A 23,751-nucleotide genomic window follows, 5' to 3' on the forward strand; every position below is an offset into this window, starting at 1 on the left:
ATTGATACAAATATACAGGGACATGTGTGTTCAGTAATTTTGTATAGTAATTTTAGCTTGAGATTTTGTCTTCAATTGTACAGCTCCTTCCTTTATTGAATATTGAAAGCCGAAGGTATACATTTTTTTTTTGAGACAAAGGTATACATGAAATGACAGGAGGATTAAACAAGCAAAGATTTTTGGCTTTTAGTTTGTTCTTGGGCTGGCCTTTTTGAATATATCTGGAAGTATAGTATTGGACTGGGCATTTTGTCACGTTGTTTTAATGTTTTATCTGAAAAGTGTGGACTTTGACTGGGCCTTGAGTCACGTTGTTTTAATGCTTGGCATTTAATAGTCATGTAATACTCATGACAATATTACAGGTGTTTATAAAAAAAAGTCAAAATCAGAAGGGTTTCCGTTCTGATTCTGTGTGTTTAACTTCAGTACGTTGCAACTTTGGTTTATTACATATTAGATCTAGTATATTTAGATTTAGCGGGTTATCTTGGCGTTGGTTTAGATGAATTTATATCTGGACATAGGGTTCTATAGTCATAGAAGAATGGTGTGTGAGATGTCAAGCTAATGACCATTATACCGTGTTTAATGGGTGTTTAATATTCAAGCATTTCTAAGTATTCAGTTATCATTTTGCACCACGCATCTGTAACTGGTAAGTTATTATTATTTTTGGTTACTGATGAATAAAGTCTTTACATTTACTGCTGCTGTAACTGCGTTAGGCTTGTAGGGAAGAAAAAGGAGAAACATGAGAGGAATTAGAAGCTCCACGTTGCAATTTTGTGAGGGGTGGGCGCTAATGGTCTGCTTTGACTGCTGAATTTAGGGTAAGAAACCTGATTTTGCATATGAATTAAGAAACTAAGATGCTCAGATGTTAGTTTCTGCATGCCATGAGAAAGTTTAAGTGGAAACTGAAAAGGTGCATTTTGTTATACTAATAGAAATTTAGATATTATAGCATTGAGATTCAAACATTCTCGGCAGGAAGTAGAAGATCTAAGTGCATTTTTCTTAGAAAGCAGAGCTATAGAAACAAACATTATTTAGAGGTACGATAACCATATTCAGTGCACAAAAGATGAATAGTTTTTGCAATACATAGTACCGAGACACGTTAACTGGCGAAGAAGTTCTTGATCATCTGATCATGCAGTAGCGCTTGCACGGAGGTGATATATTTATTAATGGAAAACTAAATAACTTCAAAACATGGACGTATGCAGAAGGTTGCCATTCCTTTTTTTGCTTTTGAAATATGCTGATCAAAGCTCTTTTATCATAAGTGCATCTTCTTTGCGGAAGTTGATTTGTTTGCTTCAGTTCCGGTCCTGTAATCCATAGAAAAGTTTGTAAATAAATAAGTGGACTGTGTGAATCGATAGTGCTGTGAGACCCAACGCATCTTCTTCATTTTTATGATAAGTGCATCTTCTTCTTTACCAAGGTTGCAAGTTTTGGTCTAGACCTTTTTACTCAATATCTATGAACTGCAAGTTCCTTTTGATCTGATTCTTGTGCTCTAGCAGGTAATCGTACCTTCAGTATATCTAAAATTCCAGATACTATTCCAATAACATCTGTATATGTAAACATGGTGATGAAGATGGATCAGGGCTAATCCAGATGGTAAGCAAGACTAACAAGAGAGCCAGCCACAAGTTCGGGCAGGACTGCGTTTAAATTAGACACGCGATAATTATTCCCTTTGTTGTTTTCAGCATTGATTCAACAAACACGTGGTAAGTCACATTACTGTATTAAGTTAAATTTGACTAAGTGAGATAGATATAATAAGTTTGACCCACTTTACCAGCTACAGATGGACTGCTAATGACAATAATCAAATCATGGAAATGTCAATAATAACACCTGCAAAAAAAATGTCAATAAAAATGAGTGGTCATGATATGTGTTTTGTACTACATAGTTCATACCAGGACAAAATTACATTGGAGTATGCAGCGAGAAGTGGCTTGATCGACTCTTCAAAAGAGCAACAAAATCTGGCTGCAAAAATGACCTGTGGTTATGCATAATTCAGAAGGAAGGGAAGAAAGCAAGGGGTGGCGATTCAGGAGCTTCCTTGTAACCTGTATCTGGTGAAGACGAAGAACTAAGGAGACGGCCACCACGAGTGCTTGGGTGATCATACGGGCATGAGGAGGAGGTGCTCTACGGCCTCTTTGCTGCCCGAATCTGATCGTCCAAGAGGCAAAAGCCAACCAACAGGCGGGGCACTTGGATTGGAGCAATGGGTGGGCAAGGACGACCAGGTTCAGATCGGAAGAGTTCCGAACGGCTAGATGTGGCTGGCGACATGGAGGCATAGGGGGTCGGGGCCATGATGGGAAGGGCTATGGCGGAAGGCGAAGTGTGAGTGAGGGGGGCATCGAGAAGGGATGGGGCGGCAGAGGGAAGAAGGAGCACGTACTGCTGGCGGCGGCAGAGGCAGATGGAGGCGGAGATATTGCTGGTGGCAGAGGGGCGGCGTCACTGGACCACGTCGAGATCGCAGCCGCACTCGAGAAGAAGGCGGCGCTGGACCGGGGCATCTGGGAAAGGGCAGCGTGGCCAGGAGCTTCGTCCCGTCGGCCGGCGGCGCACTGATGGACGCGGTCGCTCCTCTCCTCTGTATTCCTCGTCGATGGATTCCCTCAGCACAACACTGGACCTCTTGCGAAGAGCTGTAATGGGCTGGACGAAGGCCCAGTTAACCAGAGGCCTTCGTTTCGGCTTCTGGAGCAGCAGCCCACAGGACGGGACAGATCGCTTTCTAGACAAGATCTGACGGTCAGGAACGATCAAATCAATAAAACGGACGGCCGAAAACGCTAATCGCTGAGAAGGCTCGCTTTAGGTGCGGTTATACTGTCCTTAATTGCTTGAGTTTATCCCTCTACATCGTGTCATCTTGGCTAATGCGTTACTCTGTTTTTATGAACTTAATACTGTAGATGCATGCTGGATAGCGGTCGATGTGTGGAGTAATAGTAGCAGAATCGTTTCGGTCTACTTGTCGCGAACGTGATGCCTATATACATGATCATGCCTAGATAATCTCATAACTATGCACTTTTCTATCAATTGCTCGACAGTAATTTGTTCACCCACCGTAGATGCTATCTTGAGAGAAGCCACTAGTGAAACCTATGGCCCCCGGGTCTATTTTCCATCATATAAGTTTCCAATTTATTTTACTTCGCAATCTTTACTTTCAATCTATATCATAAAAAATATCCAAAATATTTATCTTATTATCTCTATCAGATCTCACTTTTGCAAGTGGCCGTGAAGAGATTGACAACCCTTTTATCGCGTTGGTTGCAAGGTTCTTATTTGTTTGTGTAGGTACGAGGCGACTTGCTTGTAATCTCCTACTGGATTGATACCTTGGTTCTCAAAAACTGAGGGAAATACTTACGCTACTTTGCTGCATCACCCTTTCCTCTTCAAGGGAAAACCAACATAGTGTTGAAGTGGTACCAAGAAGGATTTCTGGCGCCGTTGCCGGGGAGGTGTACACCAAGTCAAGTCGAGACATACCAAGTACCCATCACAAACTCTTATCCCTCGCATTACATTATTTGCCATTTGCCTCTCGTTTTCCTCTCCCCCACTTCACCTTTGCCTTTTCTTCTCCTTCTTCCCGTATGAATCTTTGTTTGTGTTTCCATGTGCCTTCTATTTGCTTGCATCTTTGCTTGCTAAAAATCTATTGATATGGATCCACTTAAAGTGTTCTACTTGGATCATCTTCGATCCTTATGCGCTCGTGCTGAAACCCCAACTAGCCTAGTTGATGGGAAATTTTTAGATGAGCATGCTCATTTTGTGCGTCATCGTTTGTCTGAAAAAGGAAGGCACTTATGGGATCAAATAAACAGATTGCTGTGTTATGCTTGGAATCTTTGTGAAATTTATGATTTTACTTGTTGCTCTAAGAACCCTAAAAAACACCTTCCCTACCTATGTGAGTTTAATGATAATGAAATCTTATCTTCTTATGCAAAGGGTGTTTATAGTTACTATGATATCGAACAAATTGAAGAATTTGTTGCTTTTAAGGGTGCTTATGAAGTTGCTTCTCTGATTGAAAAGTATGATGCTACTCTCTACGAATCTGAAATTTTTGGCATACTTAAATATTGCTATGAAAACTATGCTCATAATGTCTATGTCAAAGAATTTATTGAAAGAATGACCGTTGCTTCTGAAGAAAATAATGATATGCATGAATCTATAGATAATTATGATTCCGATGATTTGATTGAAATATCCCTTGATGAACATGATGCTTGCTATTCTTGTGGCCATGATGCCAATATTTATGAAGATGAATTTGCTATAGTTCCTTATGTTAAACATGAGATCGTTGCTATTGCACCCATACTTTATAGTTCCTTCGACGAAAAGCATGATTGCAATGATTTTATTATAAATTCTCTTGATGTCAATTGTGCTAATAATATGCAAAACTCTAAGCTTGGGGATACTAGTTTTGCTATGTCTACTACTTGTTGCAATGATCATGATTGGGGTGATTCTTCTTATGATCTTGAACATTTATTTAAGCCCCATGACGAATATGAGATTGATAATAGTGTTTGCAATAATATTGAAAGTGGGTTTGGAAGAGTGTCAACTTTAGATCCCATATATTTGGAAAATGTTCAATCTTATGGTATTTTTGATAAAATTGGGTTTGGAGAGGTCATGACTTTAGTTAATGTTAATCCCACTATTTTGGAAGAGTGTCAACTTCGCATGCATGTGGATCGTGTTGAAAATATTTTATGTGATAGATATTTTGTTGAATTTTCTTATGATCCCACATGTAATTATTATGAGAGAGAAAAATATGGTTGTAGAAATTTTCATGTTACTAAATTACCTCTCTTCTTGTTGAGATTGATCTTGTTTCTCTCTTCTTCCTTGCATATGGTAGTTTTTGCTTGCCTTGATAATTTGTTTGCTTATAAAATGCCTATGCATAGGAAGTATGTTAGACTTAAATGTGTTTGTCACATGTTTCATGATGCTCTGTTTGTGTTTCAATTATTATCTTTCGTGTGAGCATCGTTGAAATTTTATGCCTAGCTAGGGGCGTTAAACGATAGCGCTTGTTGGGTGGCAACCCAATTTTATTTTTGTTTCTTGCTTTTTATTTCTGTTTAGTAATAAATAATTGATCTAGCCTCTGGTTAGATGTGGTTTTATGTTTTAATTAGTGTTTGTGCCAAGTAAAACCTATAGGATCTTCTTGGATGATAGTTATTTGATCTTGATGAAAAAGTCAGAAACTTTATGCTCACAAAAACAATTGTTAAAAATCACCAAAACGTGATAAAATATTGATTCAAATTGCAGTAGATCAATAAACAAATTATTTAGGTCGTCCTATTTTGGTAGAATTTTTGAGTTACATAAAGTTTGCATTTGATATAGATTACTACAGACTGTTCTGTTTTTGACAGATTCTGTTTTTCGTGTGTTGTTTGCTTATTTTGATGAATCTATGGTTAGTATCGGGGGGGGGGGGTATGAACCATAGAGAAGTTGGAATACACTAGGTTTAACAACAATATAAATAAAGAATGAGTTCATTACAGTACCTTAAAGTGGTGGTTTGTTTTATTTCGCTAACGGAGCTCATGAGATTTTCTGTTGAGTTTTGTGTTGTGAAGTTTTCAAGTTTTTGGTAAAGATTTGATGGATTAAGGAATAAGGAGTGGCAAGAGCCTAAGCTTGGGGATGCCCAAGGCACCCCAAGGTAAAATTCAAGGACAACCAAAAGCCTAAGCTTGGGGATGCCCCGGAAGGCATCCCCTCTTTCGTCTTCGTCTATCGGTAACTTTACTTGATGCTATATTTTTATTCACCACATGATATGTGTTTTGCTTGGAGCGTCTTATATGATTTGAGTCTTTGCTTTTTAGTTTACCACAATCATCCTTTCTGTACACACCTTTTGGGAGAGACACACATGAATCAGAATTTATTAGAATACTCTATGTGCTTCACTTATATCTTTTGAGCTAGATAATTTTGCTCTAGTGCTTCACATATATCTTTTAGAGCACGGTGGTGGTTTTATTTTATAGAAATTATTGATCTCTCATGCTTCACTTATATTATTTTGAGAGTCTTTTAGAACAGCATGGTAATTTGCTTTGGCTATAAAATTAGTCCTAATATGATAGGCATCCAAGATTGGTATAATAAAAACTCTCATAAAAAGTGCATTGAATACTATGAGAAGTTTGATACTTGATGATTGTTTTGAGATATGAAGGTGGTGATATTAAAGTCGTGCTAGTTGAGTAGTTGTGAATTTGAGAAATACTTGTGTTGAAGTTTGCAAGTCCCGTAGCATGCATGTATGGTAACCGTTGTGTAACAAATTTGAAGCATGAGGTGTTCTTTGATTGTCATCCTTATGAGTGGCGGTCGGGGACGAGCGATGGTCTTTTCCTACCAATCTATCCCCCTAGGAGCATGCGCGTAATGCTTGGTTTTTGATGACTTGTAGATTTTTGCAATAAGTATCTGAGTTCTTTATGACTAATGTTGAGTCCATGGATTATACGCACTCTCACCTTTCCATCATTGCTAGCCTCTTCGGTACCGTGCATTGCCCTTTCTCACCTTGAGAATTGGTGCAAACTTCGCCGGTGCATCCAAACCCCGTGATATGATACGCTCTATCACACATAAACCTCCTTATATCTTCCTCAAAACAGCCACCATACCTACCTATTATGGCATTTCCATAGCCATTCCGAGATATATTGCCATGCAACTTTCCACCGTTTCATTTATTATGACACGCTTCATCATTGTCATATTGCCTTGCATGATCATGTAGTTGACATCGTATTTGTGGCAAAGCCACCATGTATAATTTATCATACATGTCACTCTTGATTCATTGCCCATCCCGGTACACCGTCGGAGGCATTCATATAGAGTCATATTTTGTTCTAGTATCGAGTTGTAATCATTGAGTTGTAAATAAATAGAAGTGTGATGATCATCATTAATAGAGCATTGTCCCAAAAAAAAGAGAAGAAGAAGAAAGGCCAAAAAAGGCCAAAAAAAGAGAAAAGAAATAAAAAGGGACAATGCTACTATCCATTTTTTTCCCACACTTGTACTTCAAAGTAGCACCATGATCTTTATGATAGAGAGTCTCTTGTTTTGTCACTTTCATATACTAGTGGGAAATTTTCATTATAGAACTTGGCTTGTATATTCCAATAATGGGCTTCCTCAAATGCCCTAGGTCTTCGTGAGCAAGCAAGTTGGATGCACACCCACTTAGTTTCTTTTGTTGATCTTTCATACATTTATAGCTCTAGTGCATCCGTTGCATGGCAATCCCTACTCCTTGCATTGACATCAATTGATGGGCATCTCCCTAGCCCGTTGATTAGCCGCGTCAATGTGAGACTTTCTCCTTTTTTGTCTTCTCCACATAACCCCCATCATTATACTCTATTCGACCCATAGTGCTATATCCATGGCTCACGCTCATGTATTGCATGAAGGTTGAATTTTTTTGAGATTATTAAAGTATGAAACAATTGCTTGGCTTGTCATCGGGATTGTGCATGATGAGAGCATTCTTGTGCGACGAAAATGGAGCATGATCAAACTATATGATTTTGTAGGGATGAACTTTCTCTGACCATGTTATTTTGAGAAGACATAATTGCTTAGTAGGTATGCTTGAAGTATTATTATTTTTATGTCAACATTAGACTTTTGTCTTGAATCTTTCGGATCTGAACATTCATTCCACAATAAAGAAAATTACATTGAAAAATATGCTAGGTAGCATTCCACATCAAAAATTTTGTTTTTATCATTTACCTACTCGAGGACGAGCAGGAATTAAGCTTGGGGATGCTTGATACGTCTCCAACGTATCTATAATTTTTGATTGTTCCATGCTATTATATTATCTGTTTTTGATGTTTAAGGGGCTTTATTATGCATTTTAATATTATTTTGGGACTAACCAAAGGACCAGTGCAAATTGCTGTTTTTTTTGCCTATTTTAGTGTTTCGCAGAAAAGGAATATCAAATGGAATCCAAACGGAATGAAACCTTCTGGAGAGTGATTTTTGGAACAAACGCAATCCAGGAGACTTGGAGTGGACGTCAAGAAAGAAACGAGGAGGCCACGAGGCAGGAGGGCGCGCCCAGGGGGTAGGCGTGCCCCCACCCTCGTGGGCCCCTTGTGGCTCTCCTGTCCGACTTCTTTCGCCTATATATGCTCATATACCCCGAAAACATCTGAGAGCACCACGAAACCCTATTTTCACCGCAGCAACCTTCTCCCGTGAGATCCCATCTTGGGGCCTTTTCCGGCGCTCCGCCGGATGGGGAATCGATCACGGAGGGCTTCTACATCAACACCATAGCCTCTTCGATGATGTGTGAGTAATTTACCACAGACCTTCGGGTCCATAGTTATTAGCTAGATGGCTTCTTCTCTCTCTTTGGACCTCAATACAAAGTTCTCCTCGATCTTCTTGGAGATCTATTCGATGCAATTCTTTTTGCGGTGTGTTTGTCGAGATCCGATGAATTGTGGGTTTATGATCAAGATTATCTATGAACAATATTTGAATCTCCTCTGAATTCTTTTATGTATGATTTGATATCTTTGCAAGTCTCTTCGAATTATCAGTTTGGTTTGGCCTACTAGATTGATCTTTCTTGCAATGGGAGAAGTGCTTAGCTTTGGGTTCAATCTTGCGGTGTCCTTTCCCAGCAACAGCAGGGGCAGCAAGGCACGCATTGTATTGTTGCCATCGATGATAAAAAGATGGGGTTTATATCATATTGCTTGAGTTTATCCCTCTACATCATGTCATCTTGCCTAATGCGTTACTCTGTTCTTATGAACTTAATACTCTAGATGCATGCTAGATAGCGGTCGTTGTGTGGAGTAACAGTAGTAGATGCAGAATTGTTTCGGTCTACTTGTCGCGGACGTGATGCCTATATACATGATCATGCGTAGATATTCTGATAACTATGCACTTTTCTATCAGTTGCTCGACAGTAATTTGTTCACCCACCGTAGATGCTATCTTGAGAGAAGCCACTAGTGAAACCTATGGCCCCCGGGTCTATTTTCCATCATATAAGTTTCCAATCTATTTTACTTCGCAATCTTTACTTTCAATCTATATCATAAAAAATACCAAAAATATTTATCTTATTATCTCTATCAGATCTCACTTTTGCAACTGGCCGTGAAGGGATTGACAACCCTTTTATCAAGCTGGTTGCAAGGTTCTTATTTGTTTGTGTAGGTACGAGGCGACTTGCGTGCAGTCTCCTACTAGATTGATACCTTGGTTCTCAAAAAACGGAGGGAAATACTTACGCTACTTTGCTGCATCACCCTTTCCTCTTCAAGGGAAAACCAACGCAGTGCTCAAGAGGTAGCAGGTATCCTCATACCTAGTTCAATATCGTTACCGGCAAGTCTCTTTACTCGTTCCGTAATGCATCATCCCGCAACTAACTCATTAGTCACATTGCTTGCAAGGCTTATAGTGATGTGCATTACCGAGAGGGCCCAGAGATACCTTTCTAATACACGGAGTGAAAAATCCTAATCTTGATCCATGCCAACTCAACAAACACCATCGGAGACACTTATAGAGCATCTTTATAATCACCCAGTTACGTTGTGACGTTTGATAACACACTAAGTGTTCCTCTGGTATTCGGGAGTTGCATAATCTCATAGTCATAGGAACATGTATAAGTCATGAAGAAAGCAATAGCAATAAACTAAACGATCATAGTGCTAAGCTAACGGATGGGTCTTGTCCATCACATCATTCTCTAATGATGTGATCCCATTCATCAAATGACAACACATGTCTATGGCTAGGAAACTTAACCATCTTTGATTAACGAGCTATTTAAGTAGAGGCATACTAGGCACACTCTGTTTTTCTATGTATCCACACATGTACTAAGTTTTGGTTAATACAATTCTAGCATGAATAATAAACATTTATCATGATATAAGGAAATATAAATAACAACTTTATTATTGCCTCTAGGGCATATTTCCTTCAGTCTCCCACTTGCACTAGAGTCAATAATCTAGATTACATAGTATTGATTCTAACACCCATGGAGTCTTGGTGCTGATCATGTTTTGCTCGTGAGAGAGGCTTAGTCAACGGGTCTGCAATATTCAGATCCGTATGTATTTTGCAAATCTCTATGTCTCCCTCCTTGACTTGATCGCGGATGGAATTGAAGCGTCTCTTGATGTGTTTGGTTCTCTTGTGAAATCTGGATTCCTTCGCCAAGGCAATTGCTCCAGTATCGTCACAAAATATTTTCATTGGACCCAATGCACTAGGTATGACAGCTAGATCGGATATGAACTCCATCCAGACTCCTTCATTTGCTGCTTCCAAAGCAGCTATGTACTCCGCTTCACACGTAGATCCCGTCACGACGCTTTGCTTAGAACTGCACCAACTAACAGCTCCACCATTCAATATAAATACGTATCCGGTTTGCGACTTAGAGTCATCCGGATCAGTGTCAAAGCTTGCATCGACGTAACCATTTACGACGAGCTCTTTGTCACCTCCATACACGAGAAACATATCCTTACTCCTTTTCAGGTCACTGGTGCGCGTCGGTCCTAAACAAACGGTTTTTTACCCCTTTCCACGACGGCATTTGGAACCTTCACCAAGTGAGTGTGTGCGATAGGGTGTCCTTCCCACACGACCCAGAAATCGTCGGGGATAGGCACTCCTGGGACCCAGGCTGGGTCCGTGTGCGATCGGGTGAGGCATCGAAACCCAATCATTTCCGTAGGTATGTACATCCCACATGGTGAATCCCAGAAATCATTTCCGTAGGTATGTACATCCCACACGGTAAATCCCAGAAATTATTTCCGTAGGTATGTACATCCCACACGGTGAATCCTAGAAAATCATTTCCGTTCGTATGTATATCACACACAGTCAATCCAAGGAATATGTTTCCGTTCTTATGTACATCCCACACAGTCAATCCAGAGAAAATGTTTCCGTTTGGACGTACATCCCACATGGTTTTATGTATATGCTCGTGTGTGAAAGGTGTAACTATCACACATGCTCTGCCTTGGTTAACTGTTTGCTTTTATCAACTATATCACACACGATTTGATGAAGAAAACTGTGTGGCATTGGGCTATCCATCAAGCGCTTTTACTGCTAGAACCGTTTGCAAAGGTCCATGACACATTTAGCAGGTTTATTAGTTTACAATTAATAATTCCAGTATTATGCAAATTCACATTTCATATCGAATAGCTGTTTGCCAATTTCATACCAGGCACATAAATATATTATAACATCACAGTACGGTAGCTACATGAAAACAACACAGTACAACATATAGCTAGTTCAACTTCATAAGAACAATATATTAATTTCCCTAATCGAGATCATCCAGGCTCGTCTTATCCACCTCTGCTTTCAGTTCAGTAAGAACCCGTTTTGCATGGGCCAACTGGGAAAGTGCCTCCTCCTTCGCCAACACCATCTTAGCAAAGTCTGATTTAAAAAATCTGAGCTCATTCTCCACGTTCAACTTTTTATCCCGCATCTTGAAATATGCTTCAGCGTTGGCAAGACTTTCTGTAAGCCTACGTGTGTTCACTTCCTCATACATGCTCTAGAGCTTCGTTAGGCACATCTTCAAAGACTGTGGCCACTCTTGATCAGCCCACTCCAAGTAAGAACACTTCCGTTCATCCTATAATATTTAAAATTAGATCAGTAACAATTGTAGGGGAAATGGGTTTATAGCAACATAGAAAATCACCAATGCTTATTTTGAAAAACTGAAGAAACATGTTAATTATGACATATCTTCTAAAAAAGATCAATGTGCAAATGAAATAATTGGTACTGAGACAACAACCGAATTCTGGAACATCAGAAGCTATAATTAACTACAACGATGCTACAAGTTCTTACTCATGTACAATAAATAACAAATTGAACATTTTATGAGGAAGGTAAATATAACTGCAACAGCATAGCGACAGTGTTTGGATGACAGCAAATTGATACTAACAGGTGTGTACATGCACAAATTTAGTAACATATAACTAATAGCACTAAGGTCGTCCACTATGTATGCCAAAACTGGTGAAAAGACAACTGTTGCTACATCTCGCACTGGTGCCTTGAACTGGCGAGCCGATGCAGCGGAAAAAAATTAGGGACCCGGACTCCGGAGCACGTAGTTGCTCCGATGCTCAGTTCCTTCGTGCCATAAAGATTTAGTATTTTACTTCTTGGCTGCTCGGATGTGTGGACCAAAGTTGGCTGCACAAACTGCTGAAGCGGTGCCAAATAATTTTCTAATGGCACCGCTGAAGCGATGTCAACAATTTAAGATACTAGGTACAAACTGTGACACTGTCTTAGGATGCGTTTGGTTGAAGGTGTGGTATGAATGGGTTGGGACCGTGACAGTGTCTGAATCACATCTAACAAATGATTTGTAACAATGGAAGAGGGTCTAACCTTCTCTGCACATGCCAGAAACTTCCTCCCAGTGTCCACAGTGTTGGGGAACGTAGTAATTTCAAAAATTTCCTACGCACACACAGGATCATGGTGATGCATAGCAACAAGAGGGGAGAGTGTGTCCACGTACCCTCGTAGACCAAAAGCGGAAGCGTTAGCACAACGCGGTTGATGTAGTCGTACGTCTTCATGATCCGACCGATCCAAGTACCGAACGTACGGCACCTCCGAGTTCAGCACACGTTCAGCTCGATGACGTCCCGCGAACTCCGATCCAGCAGAGCTTCACGGGAGAGTTTCGTCAGCACGACGGCGTGATGACGATGATGATGTTGCTACCGACGCAGGGCTTCGCCTAAGCACCACTACGATATGACCGAGGTGGAATATGGTGGAGGGGGGCACCGCACACGGCTGGGAGAGATCAACAGATCAACTTGTGTGTCTAGAGGTGCCCCCTGCCCCCGTATATAAAGGAGTGGAGGAGGGGGAGGGCCGGACCTCCTATGGCGCGCCCTGGAGGAGTCCTACTCCCACCGGGAGTAGGATTCGCCCCCTTCCAAGTAGTAGGAGTAGGAGTCAAGGAAAGGAAAAAGAGAAGAGAAGGAAGGAGGGGGCGCAGCCCCTCCCCCTAGTCCAATTCGGACTAGGCCTTGGGGGGGCATGCAGCCTCCCTTTTCTCTTTCCCTTAATGCCCAATAAGGCCCATATACTCCCCGGCGAATTCCCGTAACTCTCCGGTACTCCAAAAAATACCCGAATCACTCGGAACCTTTCCAATGTCCGAATATAGTCGTCTAATATATCGATCTTTACGTCTCGACCATTTCGAGACTCCTCGTCATGTCCCCGATCTCATCCGGGACTCCGAACTACATTCGGTACATCAAAACACATAACTCATAATATAAATCGTCACCGAACGTTAAGCGTGCGGACCCTACGGGTTCGAGAACTATGTAGACATGACTGAGACACGTCTCCGGTCAATAACCAATAGCGGAACCTGGATGCTCATATTGGCTCCCACATATTCTACGAAGATCTTTATCGGTCAAACCGCATAACAACATACGTTGTTCCCTTTGTCATCGGTATGTTACTTGCCCGAGATTCGATCGTCGGTATCTCAATACCTAGTTCAATCTCGTTACCGGCAAGTCTCTTTACTCGTTCCGTAATACATCATCCCGCAACTAACTCATTAGTCACAATGCTTGCAAGGCTAATAGTGATGTGCATTACCGAGTGGGCCCAGAGATACCTCTCCGACAATCGGAGTGACAAATCCTAATCTCGAGATACGCCAAACCAACAAGTACCTTCGGAGACACCTGTAGAGCACCTTTATAATCACCCAGTTACGTTGTGACGTTTGGTAGCACACAAAGTATTCCTCCAGTAAACGGGAGTTGCATAATCTCATAGTCATAGGAACATGTATAAGTCATGAAGAAAGCAATAGCAGAATACTAAACGATCAAGTGCTAAGCTAACGGAATGGGTCAAGTCAATCACATCATTCTCCTAATGATGTGATCCCGTTAATCAAATAACAACTCATGTCTATGGCTAGGAAACTTAACCATCTTTGATTCAACGAGCTAGTCAAGTAGAGGCATACTAGTGACACTATGTTTGTTTATGTATTCACACATGTATTATGTTTCCGGTTAATACAATTCTAGCATGAATAATAAACATCTATCATGAAATAAGGAAATAAATAATAACTTTATTATTGCCTCTAGGGCATATTTCCTTCACACAGAATCAAACACAAGTAGCTTCACGCATGGAGATTGATGGTGACAACGAGCAGATAGATCTTCAGCCACCCCGCTCCATTCGTTGCCACTGATGGTCTTAGGGAGCTACAAGAGGAAGAAACGACTCAAATCGACCTCCGGGTAAAAATCCTTCATTCCAAGTCCTAGCCCGAGAGAGAGAAGAGAGGCATACCCGGGTGGTGAAGGAGTAGTGGCCGAAGGAGGAACCACTGGAGATGTCTTTGAAGAAGACCATGGCGACCCCGGCGGGAGGATGCGAGACGGCGAGAGCGAGGAAGCGGCTATAGGTTAACAAGGAAGGAAGGAAGGAGGACACAGGGGAAATGTGACTTGTCGTCGGGGCGAAAAGGGGGTGGGGAAGGGCGGCGGGGGTAGATATTTTGGCGGTAGGCCAAAATTTTGGAAATGTGGAGGGAAACTTCACACGCGGTGCCGCCGGACCATTCACTTTGAACGATTGTGTGCATCGCAAACGATTCTTCTGCTTTACGCGCATGGGATGAGTTTGATAATTCAAATTTTGATCTCAAGGCATGGGCACATTCACTTTGAACGCACACGGTGCCGCCGGACCATTCACTTTGAATGATTGTGTGCATCGCAAACGATTCTTCTGCTTTACGCGCATGGGATGAGTTTGATAATTCAAATTTTGATGGAAATTTCCCCGGGTACGTCATTGCATAATTTAACACCGCTTGCTAATTTGGGCACACAAAAGAGCGTACAGCAGACAGACCACACTTACTGAGTCGAGCAATTTTAGTAATTACACAAAGCCAGTTGACCTAAACATTGCTCTAACAAAAGACCAGCATTAAAAACAAAGCCTAAGTACGCATAATTAAAAATCCGCCGCCGCGCCGGCCTATGCATCGCCGGTGTGAGATGAGACGTTGATGACTTGTCCTGGCAACGTGCCGCTGTTGGTGGACTCCGCGTCCCCCCTGCTGAAGTCGACCGCGTCCTCGTCCTCGTCCTCGGCGCCGCCCTCAAGGTTGTAGTACTCGTAGTAGTGGCTGCGCCAGAGCTCGCGTTGGTACTCCACCGCTGATTCCTCGACGGACAGACTCTTCTCTACCTCGACCTCGGCCACGCGCAACTCCTCCTCCCGGCGCTCCTCGATCTCCGCCGCCTCCTGCATCTCCAGCTCCCACTTGGCGACCTCATGAGGAAGAAGGTGCTCCATGGCCACCGCCGCCTTTTCAGATGTGGGTTGCATGCTGGAGTCTGAGGTGGCCTGGAATATCTTGGCCTGTACATCCTCGATCTTGGCGTGGATGGCCTCGACCCGGGCCAGGGCGACATCAGCGACAAGGACGGCAACTCGAGTGCTCTCGGCGTTTGCAGCCGCCGTCGCAGCAGCAGCAGCAGCCGTCTCGGCTGCCGCAGACGCCCTCTCTGTGGAAGTGGCCGCGCTCAATGCGGATGCGGCGGCACTCTTGGCGTAGGCGGCGGCGCTCTCGGCGCAGGCGGCAGCGCTCGGGGGGGGGGGGACGCGGCCATCGTACGGGCCTGCACGAAGCGTTTCCACGGCGTCATCTTTGCAAGAAGGGGGTGCGGGAATGGGGATCGGGATTCGCGGATTCGGGGGTTGCCGGCACTAGAGCAGACGAGCCGACGAAGCTTAAGGAGGGAGACTTAAATAGACCCAGATATTTTCATCGCACACGGTTCCTAAAAAACAACTGTGTGTGATGTTGTAGATATTTTTTATTAGCTACGAAAGATGAATTTGGAATAAAGTGCCAACGAATGGTGTTTTAAATGAACGAGAAATTTTGTAGTACTAATACAACTGTCATGTCAAATTTTGGAAAATTTCAGGGGTCATTTGACCTTCTAAGACATTTAAGTGATTCTCTAGCCATTTAATGACCGTAATTGAAATTTGAACTACATGTACATGCAACAGCTAACCATAACGGTTTGAAAACTCATATTTCATGTACTTGTGTGCAATTTAATTCCATGTGCAGTAAATTGGAAGGAATTTTCAAACATATTGGTCTAACGGCTATGACACAATTAAGCATGGAGTGACATGGCATTTTAATTCAAAAAAATTAAAAAAATCAGAAACACATGAAACCTTGGTTGATGTAATGTCATGCCACCAAGATGATGTGGTAAAAAAATTGGCATGTTTGACCAAAGTTTGGACACACACCCCTCACAAACCGGAGCAACTCACTAGAAGGCTCGTGGTTCTGAGAGGGAACAATGCATGTTTGATGACGAACGGGAGATAGCTTCCTCTTACGGCCTTCAATATTTTTTCTATGTCTAACATGCACTACTACAACTGTAATGTGAAATTTTTGAAAATTCTAGGGGTCATTTGACCTTTTAAAGACATTTAAGTGATTTTCTAGCCATTTAATGACCGTAATTCAAATTTGAACTACATCTACATGCAACGCATAACCAAAACGGTTTGAAAAATCATATTTGTGTACTTGTGTGCGAGTTAATTCCATGTGCAGTAAATTAGAAGGAATTTTCAAGCATATTTGTATCACGACATGGACACATATGAATCAATACGTATGCATGGAGTGGCATCGCATTTTAATTCCAAAAAAAATCAGAAACACAGGAAACCTTGGTTGATGTAATGTCATGCCACCAAGATGATGTGGTAAAGAAATTGGCATGTTTGACGAAAGTTTGGACACACACCCCTCACAAACCGGAGCAACTCGCTAGAAGGTTCGTGGTTCCGAGAGGGAACAACGCATGTTTGATGACGAATGGGAGATAGCTTCCTCTTACGGCCTTCAAATTTTTTTCTACGTCTAACGTGCACTACTACATCTGTAATGTGAAATTTTGGAAAATTCTAGGGGTCATTTGACCTTTTAAAGACATTTAAGTGATTTTCTAACCATTTAATGACTGTAATTCAAATTTGAACTACATCTACATGCAACGCCTAACCAAAACGGTTTGAAAGATCATATATGTGTACTTGTGTGCGAGTTAATTCCATGTGCAGTAAATTAGAAGGAATTTTCAAACATATTGGTCTCACGACATGGACACATGCATACGTATGCATAGAATGACATGGCATTTTAATTCAAAAAATAGAAAAATGATCAGAAACACATGAAACCTTGGTTGATGTAATGTTATGCCACCAAGATGATGTGGTATAGAAATTGACATGTTTGACGAACGTTTGGACACACACCCCTCACAAACCGGAGCAACTCGCTAGAAGGTTCGTGGTTCCGAGAGGGAACAATGCATGTTTGATGACGAACGGGAGATAGCTTCCTCTTATGGCCTTCAAATTTTTTCCTACGTTTAACGTGCACTAATACAACTGTCATGTGAAATTTTGGTAAATTTCAGGGGTCATTTGACCTTTTAAAGAAATTTAAGTGATTTTCTAACCATTTAATGACCGTAATTCAAATTTGAACTACATCTACATGCAACGCCTAACCATAACGGTTTGAAAAATAATATTTTTGTGTACTTGTGTGCGAGTTAATTCCATGTGCAGTAAATTAGAAGGAATTTTCAAACATATTGGTGCCAAGGCATGGGCACATGCATGGAGTGCATGCCATGACATTTTAATTCCAAAAAATTAAAAAATGATCAAAAAACATGAAACCTTGCTTGATTTAATGTCATGCCACCAAGATGATGTGGTAAAGAAATTGGAATGTTTGACGAAAGTTTGGACACACACCCCTCACAAACCGGAGCAACTCACTAGAAGGTTCGTGGTTCCGAGAGGAAACAATGCATGTTTGATGACGAACGGGAGATAGCTTCCTCTTACGGCCTTGAAATTTTTTCTACGTCTAACGTGCACTACTACAACTGTAATGTGAAATTTTGGAAAACTCTAGAGGTCATTTGACATTTCAAAGACGTTTAAGTGATTTTCTAACCATTTAATGACCGTAATTCAAATTTGAACTACATCTACATGCAACGCCTAACCAAAACGGTCTGAAAAATCATATCTGTGTACTTATGTGCGAGTTAATTCCATGTGTAGTAAATTAAAAGGAATTTTCAAACATATTGGTCTCACGACATGGACACATGCATACGTATGGATGGAGTGACATGGCATTTTAATTCAAAAAAATAAAAAAATGATCAGAAACACACCAAACCTTGGTTGATGTAATGTCATGCCATTAAGATGATGTGGTAAAGAAATCGGCATGTTTGACGAACGTTTGGACACACACCCCTCACAAACCGGAGCAACTCGCTAGAAGGTTCGTGGTTCCGAGAGGGAAAAATGCATGTTTGATGACGAACGGGAGATAGCTTCCTCTTATGGCCTTCAAATTTTCCTACGTTTAACGTGCAACTGTCATGTGAAAATTTGGTAATTTTTGTTGGGAATCGTAGCATAATTTAAAATTTTCCTACGCTCACCAAGATGCATCTATGGAGTCTACTAGCAACGAGGGGAAAGGAGTGCATCTACATACCCTTGTAGATCGCGAGCGGAAGCGTTCCAATGAACGTGGATGACAGAGTCGTACTCGCCGTGATCCAAATCACCGATGACCGAGTGCCGAACGGACGGCACCTCCGCGTTCAACACACGTACGGTGCAGCGACGTCTCCTCCTTCTTGATCCAGCAAGGGGGAAGGAGAGGTTGATGGAGATCCAGCAGCACGACGGCGTGGTGGTGGATGTAGCGGGTCTCGGCAGGGCTTCGCTAAGCTTCTGCGAGAGAGAGAGGGGTGTTGCAGAGGAGGAGGGAGGCGCCCAAGGCTGTAGGTTGCTACCCTCCCTCCCCCCTTTATATAGGCCCCCCGGGGGGGCGCCGGCCCCAAGAGATGGGATCTCAAGGGGGGGCGGCGGCCACAAAGGGGGGAAGGGGTTGCCTTGCCCCCCAAGGCAAGGGGGAACTCCCCCCCCCTTAGGGTTCCCAACCCTAGGCGCATGGGGGGAGCCCCAGCCCACTAAGGGCTGGTTCCCTTCCACTTTCAGCCCACGGGGCCCTCCGGGATAGGTGGCCCCACCCGGTGGACCCCGGGACCCTTCCGGTGGTCCCGGTACAATACCGGTAACCCCCGAAACTTTCCCGGTGGCCGAAACTGGACTTCCTATATATAATTCTTCACCTCCGGACCATTCCGGAACCTCTCGTGACGTCCGGGATCTCATCCGGGACTCCGAACAACTTTCGGGTTTCCGCATACATATATCTCTACAACCCTAGCGTTACCGGACCTTAAGTGTGTAGACCCTACGGGTTCGGGAGACATGCAGACATGACCGAGATGCCTCTCCGGTCAATAACCAACAGCGGGATCTGGATACCCATGTTGGCTCCCACATGTTCCACGATGATCTCATCGGATGAACCACGGTGTCGAGGATTCAATCAATCCGTATGCAATTCCCTTTGCCAATCGGTATGTTACTTGCCCGAGATTCGATCGTCGGTATCCCAATACCTTGTGCAATCTCGTTACCGGCAAGTCTCTTTACTCGTACCGCAATGCATGATCCCGTGACTAACGCCTTAGTCACATTGAGCTCATTATGATGATGCATTACCGAGTGGGCCCAGAAATACCTCTCCGTCACACGGAGTGACAAATCCCAGTCTCGATCCGTGCCAACCCAACAGACACTTTCGGAGATACCCGTAGTGCACCTTTATAGTCACCCAGTTACGTTGTGACGTTTGGCACACCCAAAGCACTCCTACGGTATCCGGGAGTTGCACGATCTCATGGTCTAAGGAAAAGATACTTGACATTGGAAAATCTCTAGCAAACGAAACTACACGATCTTTTATGCTATGCTTAGGATTGGGTCTTTTCCATCACGTCATTCTCCTAATGATGTGATCCCGTTATCAATGACATCCAATGTTCATAGTCAGGAAACCATGACTATCTGTTGATCAACGAGCTAGTCAACTAGAGGCTTACTAGGGACACGTTGTGGTCTATGTATTCACACATGTATTACGATTTCCGGACAATACAATTATAGCATGAATAATAGACAATTACCATGAACAAAGAAATATAATAATAACCATTTATTATTGCCTCTAGGGCATATTTCCAACAGTCTCCCACTTGCACTAGAGTCAATAATCTAGTTACATTGTGATGAATCGAACACCCATTGCGTCCTGGTGTTGATCATGTTTTGCCCTAGGGAGAGGTTTAGTCAACGGATCTGCTACATTCAGGTCCGTGTGTACTTTACAAATATCTCTGTCTCCATTTTGAACACTTTCACGAATGGAGTTGAAGCGACGCTTGATATGCCTGGTCTTCCTGTGAAACCTGGGCTCCTTCGCAAGGGCAATAGCTCCAGTGTTGTCACAGAAGAGAGTCATCAGGCCCGACGCAATGGGAATCACCCCTAGGTCGGTAATGAACTCCTTCATCCAGACTGCTTCCTGTGCTGCCTCCGAGGCTGCCATGTACTCCGCTTCACATGTAGATCCCGCCACGACGCTTTGCTTGCAACTGCACCAGCTTACTGCTCCTCCATTCAAAATATACACGTATCCGGTCTGTGACTTCGAGTCATCTAGATCTGTGTCGAAGCTAGCGTCGACGTAACCCTTTACGACGAGCTCTTCGTCACCTCCATAAACGAGAAACATATCCTTAGTCCTCTTCAGGTACTTCAGGATATTCTTGACCGCTGTCCAGTGTTCCTTGCCGGGATTACTTTGGTACCTTCCTACCAAACTTACGGCAAGGTTTACATCAGGTCTGGTACACAGCATGGCATACATAATAGACCCTATGGCCGAGGCATAGGGGATGGCACTCATCTCTTCTATATCTTCTGCCGTGGTCGGGCATTGAGCCGTTCTCAATTGCACACCTTGCAATATAGGCAAGAACCCCTTCTTGGACTGATCCATATTGAACTTCTTCAATATCTTGTCAAGGTATGTACTCTGTGAAAGACCAATGAGGCGTCTTGATCTATCTCTATAGATCTTGATGCCTAATATATAAGCAGCTTCTCCAAGGTCCTTCATTGAAAACACTTATTCAAATAGGCCTTTATACTTTCCAAGAATTCTATATCATTTCCCATCAACAGTATGTCATCCACATATAATATGAGAAATGCTACAGAGCTCCCACTCACTTTCTTGTAAACACAGGCTTCTCCATAAGTCTGTGTGAACCCAAATGCTTCGATCATCTCATCAAAGCGAATGTCCAACTCCGAGATGCTTGCACCAGCCCATAGATTGAGCGTTGGAGCTTGCATACTTTGTTAGCATTCTTAGGATCGACAAAACCTTCCGGCTGCATCATATACAACTCTTCCTTAAGGAAGCCGTTAAGGAATGCCGTTTTGACGTCCATCTGCCATATCTCATAATCATAGTATGCGGCAATTGCTAACATGATTCGGACGGACTTCAGCTTCGCTACGGGTGAGAAAGTCTCATCGTAGTCAACCCCTTGAACTTGTCGATAACCCTTAGCGACAAGTCGAGCTTTGTAGATGGTCACATTACCATCTGCGTCCGTCTTCTTCTTAAAGATCCATTTGTTTTCTATGGCTCACCGCTCATCGGGCAAGTCAGTCAAATCCATACTTTGTTTTCATACATGGATTCTATCTCGGATTTCATGGCTTCTAGCCATTTGTCAGAATCCGGGCCCGCCATCGCTCCTTCATAGTTTGAAGGTTCACCGTTGTCTAACAACATGATTTCCAGGACAGGGTTGCCGTACCACTCTGGTGCGGAACGCGTCCTTGTGGACCTACGAAGTTCAGTAACTTGATCTGAAGTTTCATGATCATCATCATTAACTTCCTCCCCAGTCGGTGTAGGCACCACAGGAACATTTTCTCGCGCTGCGCTACTTTCCGGTTCGGAAGGGGTGACTATCACCTCATCAAGTTCCACTTTCCTCCCACTCAATTCTTTCGAGAGAAACTCCTTCTCTAGAAAGGACCCGTTCTTGGCAACGAAGATCTTGCCTTCGGATCTGAGGTAGAAGGTATACCCAATAGTTTCCTTAGGGTATCCTATGAAGACGCATTTTTCCGATTTGGGTTCGAGCTTTTCAGGTTGAAGTTTCTTGACATAAGCATCGCATCCCCAAACTTTTAGAAACGACAGCTTAGGTTTCTTCCCAAACCATAATTCATACGGTGTCGTCTCAACGGATTTAGACGGTGCCCTATTTAAAGTGAATGCGGCAGTCTCTAAAGCATAACCCCAAAATGAGAGCGGTAAATCGGTAAGAGACATCATACATCGCACCATATCCAATAGAGTGCGATTACGACGTTCGGACACACCATTTATCTGAGGTGTTCCAGGCGGCGTGAGTTGTGAAACTATTCCACATTTCCTTAAGTGTGTACCAAATTCGTGACTTAAATATTCTCCACCACGATCTGATCGTAAGAATTTTATTTTCCTGTCATGTTGATTCTCGACTTCACTCTGAAATTCCTTGAACTTTTCAAAGGTTTCAGACTTGTGTTTCATTAGGTAGACATACCCATATCTACTTAAATCATCAGTGAGAGTGAGAACATAACGATATCCTCCGCGAGCCTCAACACTCATTGGACCGCACACATCGGTATGTATGATTTCCAATAAGTTGGTTGCTCGCTCCATTGTTCCGGAGAACGGAGTCTTGGTCATCTTACCCATGAGGCATGGTTCGCACGTGTCAAATGATTCGTAATCAAGAGACTCCAAAAGTCCATCTGCATGGAGCTTCTTCATGCGCTTGACACCAATGTGACCAAGGCGGCAGTGCCACAAGTATGTGGGACTATCGTTATCAACTTTACATCTTTTGGTATTCACACTATGAACATGTGTAACATCACGTTCGAGATTCATCAAAAATAAACCATTGACCAGCGGGGCATGACCATAAAACATATCTCTCAAATAAATAGAACAACCATTATTCTCAGATTTAAATGAGTAGCCATCTCGAATTAAACGAGATCCAGATACAATGTTCATGCTCAAAGCTGGCACTAAATAACAATTATTGAGGTTTAAAACTAATCCCGTGGGTAGATGCAGAGGTAGCGTGCCAACGGCGATCACATCGACCTTGGAACCATTCCCGACGCGCATCGTCACCTCGTCCTTTGCCAGTCTCCGTTTATTCCGTAGTTCCTGCTTTGAGTTACAAATATGAGCAACCGCACCGGTATCAAATACCCAGGAGCTACTACGAGTACTGGTAAGGTACACATCAATTACTTGTATATCACATATACCTTGGGTGTTGCCGGCCTTCTTCTTGTCTGCTAAATATTTGGGGCAGTTCCGCTTCCAGTGACCACTTCCCTTGCAATAAAAGCACTCAGTCTCGGGCTTGGGTCCATTCTTTGACTTCT

The 23,751-nt window shown here is 42.7% G+C and overlaps 1 long non-coding RNA gene across 1 annotated transcript; it reads right to left on the reverse strand.

The window, feature by feature from the left end:
- Window positions 1–1,051: 1,051 nt before the first annotated feature.
- On the reverse strand, window positions 1,052–2,670 carry LOC123169689 (uncharacterized). The gene is made up of 3 exons (XR_006484921.1): window positions 2,444–2,670; window positions 1,947–2,019; window positions 1,052–1,340 (listed from the first exon to the last, which is right to left on the reverse strand). It is a non-coding gene; the product is annotated as an uncharacterized lncRNA (long non-coding RNA).
- Between the last annotated feature and the right edge of the window lie 21,081 nt (window positions 2,671–23,751).

Source organism: Triticum aestivum, chromosome 7D (genome assembly GCF_018294505.1).
Source record: "Triticum aestivum cultivar Chinese Spring chromosome 7D, IWGSC CS RefSeq v2.1, whole genome shotgun sequence".
Taxonomy (NCBI): Eukaryota; Viridiplantae; Streptophyta; class Magnoliopsida; order Poales; family Poaceae; genus Triticum; species Triticum aestivum.